Source organism: Psammomys obesus, unplaced genomic scaffold (genome assembly GCF_907164565.1).
Source record: "Psammomys obesus unplaced genomic scaffold, mPsaObe1.curated_primary_1811, whole genome shotgun sequence".
Classification (NCBI taxonomy): Eukaryota; Metazoa; Chordata; class Mammalia; order Rodentia; family Muridae; genus Psammomys; species Psammomys obesus.
The window spans coordinates 23,691,774-23,696,907 of NW_026596073.1; the positions used below are offsets into that span (position 1 = coordinate 23,691,774).

General features: G+C 40.2%; 1 protein-coding gene across 1 annotated transcript in view; it reads left to right on the forward strand.

The window, feature by feature from the left end:
* The first annotated feature begins 4,548 nt into the window (after nt 1-4,548).
* The window catches only part of Lrrc31 (leucine rich repeat containing 31), a 23,031-nt gene continuing 22,445 nt past the window's right edge, over nt 4,549-5,134 (forward strand). The window contains 1 exon segment of the mRNA XM_055626047.1: nt 4,549-4,676. The gene's annotated coding sequence lies outside the window, so the exon portion shown is untranslated.

The window sequence follows — 5,134 nt, forward strand, 5'->3', positions numbered from 1 at the left end:
GGCGAACACCAGAGTCAACCAGATGGCTAGAGGCCAGTATAAGAATAAAAGCAACAAAACTCAGGGCCATATGACAGCACCGGAAACCAGTGGTCCTACCACAGCAAGCCCTGGAGATACTGCTATACCTGAGGTGCAAGAAAATGATTTTAAATCTGAGGTTGTGAAAATGATAGAGGCATTAAGAAGATAAAGCTCTCAAAGAAGCACAGGATAATGCATTCAAACAGATGATAGAATTGAACAAATCCCTTAAAGAAATTAAAGAAACACAGGAAAGTACAATCAAACAGAAGAAGGAAATGAATAAAACTGTTCAAAAAGACCTAAAAATGGAGCTAGAAGCAGTAAATAAAACACAATCTGGGATAATCCTGGAGATGGAAAACCCGGGGAAGGGAACAGGAACTATAGACACAAGCATCACCAAAAGAATACAAAAGATGGAAGAGAGAATCTCAGGAGTAGAAGATACGATTGAAAAAAATCAATACATCAGTCAAAGAAAATGTTAAATCTAAAAATCTCCTGACACAGAATTTCCAAGAAATCTGGCACACTGAAAAAAGAGCAAATCTAAGAATAATAGGAATAGAAGAAGGAAACTACTCTCAGCTCCAAGGCCCAGAAAATATTTTCAACAAAATCATAGAAGAAAACTTCCTCAACCCAAAGAGAGAGGTGTCTATAAATATACAAGAAGCCCACAGAACACCAAATAGATTGGACCAGAAAAGAAAATCACCTTTCCATATAATAATCAAAACATTAAATGTGTAGACTAAAAAGAGAATATTAAAAGCTGTAAGGAGAAAAGGCCAAGTCAAATATAAAGGCAAACCTATCAGAATTACATCTGACTTCTCATGAGAAACTCTAAAAGCCAGAAGGGCCTGGACAGATATCTTACAGACACTAAGAGACCACAGATGTCAGCACCAAGTACTATACCCACTAAAACTTTTAATTACCAAAGAGGGGGAAAACAAGATATCTATGACAAAAACAAATTAAAACAATACCTATCCACAAATCCAGCCCAACAGAAGAAACTATAGAGAAAATTCCAACCCAAGGAGGCCAACTATATCTAGGAAAACACACATCAGCAAAATCAAAAGAAGGGAATCACACACACTCTACCACCACCAACATAAAAATAACAGGAGGTAACAACAACTGGTCATTAATATCTCTCAACATCAACAGCCTCAACTCCCCAATAAAAAGACACAGGTCAACAGAATGGATATGAAAACAGGACTCATCTTTCTGCTGCATACAAGAAACACACCTCAGCAATAAAGATAGATATTACCTCAGCGTTAAGAGCTAGAAAATGGTTTTCCAAGCAAACGGACTCAAGAAGCAAGCTGGAGTAGCCATTCTAGCATCTAATAAAATAGCCTTTCAACCAAAATTAATCAAAAGAGATAGAGAAGGATGCTTCATACTCATCAAAGGGAAAAATCTAACAAGATGACATTGTATCTAACAAGATACATGTTCTCAATTCTGAACATGTATGCCTCAAATACAAGGGTACCCTCACTTGTAAAAGAAACATTACTTAAACCACACATTGAACCCCACACATTAATAGTGGGAGACTTCAATACCTCACTCTCTCCAATGGACAGATCATCAAAATGAAAACTAAATGGGGAAAGAAAGAAACTAATAGGCACCATGAACCAAATGGAATTAACAGATATCTACAGAGCATTTCACTCAAACACAAGAAAAAAATACCTTCTTCTCAGCACCTCATGGAACCTTCTCCAAAATTGACCATATACTCGGTCACAAAGCAAGCCTCAGCAAATATAAGAAGATTGAAATAACCCCTTGTGGCTCATCAGACCACCATGGGTTAAAACTGGATTTCAACAACAACAGAAACAAGAGAAAGCCTACAAACTCATGGAAACTGGACAACTCCCTACAGTGACCAGTGGGTCAGGGAAGAAAGAAATTAAAGACTTTCTAGTATTCAACCAAAGTGAAGGCGCAACATACCCAAGCTTATGGGACACAATGAAAACAGTGCTAAGAAGAAAGTTCATAGCACTAAGCAATTTCATAAAGAAATTGAAGAGATCCCATACTAGTAACTCAGCAGCACACCTGAAAGCTCTAGAACAGAAGAAAGCAGACACACCAAATAGGAGTAGATGACAGAAAATAATCAAACTAAGGGCTGAAATCAATAAATTGGAAACAAAGAGAATGATACAAAGAATCAATGAAATCAAGAGCTGGTTCTTTGAGAAAATCAACAAGATAGACAAACCCTTAGCCCAGCTAACTAGAAGGCAGAGGAAGAGTAGCCAAATTAACAAAATCAGAAACAAAAAGGGGGACATAACAACAGACACTGAGGAAATCCAAAAAATCATCAGGTCTTACTTCAAAAGCCTATATTCCGCAAAATTAGAAAATTTAAAGGAAATAATGATTTTCTTGATAGATTTCACCTACCAAAGTTAAATCAAGATCAGGTAAACAGTTTAAACAGTCCTATAACCCCTAAGGAAGTAGAAACAGTCATCAAAAGTCTCTAAAACAAAACAAAACAAGCCCAGGGCCAGGTAGTTTTAGTGCATAATTCTACCAGACATTCAAAAATGAGCTAATACCAATACTCCTCAAACTATTCCACAAAATAGAAACTGAAGGAACATTGCCAAATTCATTCTATGAAGCCACAGTCACACTGATACCTAAACCACACAAAGACTCAACAAAGAGAATTTTAGACCAATTTCACTTGAACAATGATGCAAAAATACCTAATAAAATACTCGCAAACTGAATCCAAGAACACATCAAATACATCATCCACCATGACTAAGTAGGCTTCATCCCAGGGATGCAAGGATGCTTCAACATATGAAAATCCATCAATGGAATCCACCATATAAAAAAAAAAAACCTAAAAAAAAATCACATGATCATCTCATTAGATGCAGAAAAAGCCTTTGAAAAAAATCCAACATCCCTTCATGATGAAAGTTTTAGAGAGATCAGGGATACAAGATACATGATAAAGGCTGTGGAGAGCAAGCCGATTGACAACATCAAAGTAAATGTAGAGAAACTTAAAGCACCTTCACTAAGTTCAGGGACAAGAGAAGGTTGCCCACTTTCTCTGTACCTCTTCAATATAGTACTTGAAGTTCTAGCTAGAGCAACAAGACAACTAACGGAGAACAAGGACATACAAATCTGGAAGGAAGAAGGCAGATGATATGATAGTGTACACAACAACCCCCAAAATTCCACCAGAGAACTCCTACAGCTGATAAACAGCAAAGGGGCTGGATACAAAATTAATTAAAAAAAAAAAAATCAGTAACTCTCCCTTGTAAATGCTCATCAGCTGAGGCATTTCAATAATCAGGTGGATAGGATGACCCATTCTGCGGAAAGTCAGCCTCTTTCCCTAGCCATTCCTTCATTGCTCAATGGACCCGTGAGCAAAGTGGTCACGGTGACAGAGATGGGCTCATAAGAAACACCATGTACTTTCACTCACCGAGGCTGACCCGGCTACAGCTGCTGCTGAGCGCCAAATCTGCCAACAGCAGAAACCAGCACTGAGCCCAAGATATGGCACCATTCCCCAGGGTGAGCAGCCAGTGACCTGAGGGCAGGTTCACTGCATTGGACTACTCCATGAAGTTGCCATGTAGGCATGTGTTTCACTGTAACCGGCTTACTTCTCGGCAGAACGTTCTCAAGGCTCACCGTGCATGTACATGCAACAAGATTTCCTTTCTTTTTAGTAGAACATATTTTGACGATGGGGAAAAATACATCTCTCCTTGATAAGCAAGCAATGATTATACAATTCTTGTTGAAACACTGGATCAAAAACAAGAATTTAGAAGTGCTCTTCAAAAAAAAAAACAAAACAAAACAACAACAACAACAAAAAAAACTCCAATATGTGTTAAGTCCAAATATAATGACAGCAAGGAAAATTACTCCTCATCTATTCAAAAGTAATAAAATAAAAACAGCTTATACGAGAGAAACATGTCAAATATTAATTCCTGGGATTTCAGAGAAAATAATCTTAACCTACCAATAACATATTAAACATTGAAAGTAACAAGTTGAAAGTGAAAACACGGCCGCTAGTTTTCTCCGACCCGTTATTGAAGAAAAAGAAATAAAAAGTTTCCTGCGTGTGAGGGCAGCAACTTTCTGCTCAAAAGACCGTGTGCCGAGAACCAGGCAGTTTCCTGTCCCTGACTCCTCAGGCCCTTCCCTGTGCTCCTGTGCCTCCTTCCTCCATTCCCTGCTGGCCTTCCAGCTGGTGAGCTCTTCTGTGCTTTGGTTTCCACTTCCTTTGTCTGGCCTTCCCTGGGCCTCTGCTCCAGGTTTCCTTAACCCTGCAGACAGCCTGGCAAGGCTCGTTAACTGGGTGGGGTCCTGTTTGATCAAACATGGCCTACATGCCACTAAGCCACCTGACAGGGCTCATTACCGGGTGGGGTTCCATTTGATCAAATGCCTGGACTCCGATACACCACCTGGAGATTTTTCCTGCAGACCTGGGGAGCTGGGATCAGTGTGTTTAGGAAGAGAAAAAACTGAAACTGTCCTGAGAGCCAGTGCTCTAAGAAAATGGCCCAGCGTAGATCTTCCGAAGGTGAAGCCTGGTAAAGGTGAGCCTAAAGGAAAGTCTGGGGTTGGGACTGGAAACCCACCAAAGGAAGATTAGGTATCTTCCTGTAGACAGGAAGATTGTGGCATCTAGGCTGCAGGTGATGGCTGGGTTTTGGAACCAGGCTCTGTAAAAGTCCTCCCTGCCTCTTCCTTACCTAACTTAGGAGACTTTGGTGAGCTGCAGGGTATGACTGCGGCTGGGGGCACATTGTCGGTTCCATTGCTGTTTGTGGGTCTATCAGGGCTAACGGCTGCTGTAACCCGAAAAGGAAAAAGCAAGTAGAGCCAGGTGTGGTGATGCACACATTTAATCCCAGCATCCAGGAGTCTGGCAGGAGGAGCTTTCTGAGTTTGAGGCTAGCCAGGCTTATATAGTAAGACTCTGTCTCCAAGATAAAGGAAGGAAGGAAGGAAGGAAGGAAGGAAGGAAGGAAGGAAGGAAGGAAGGAAGGAAGGA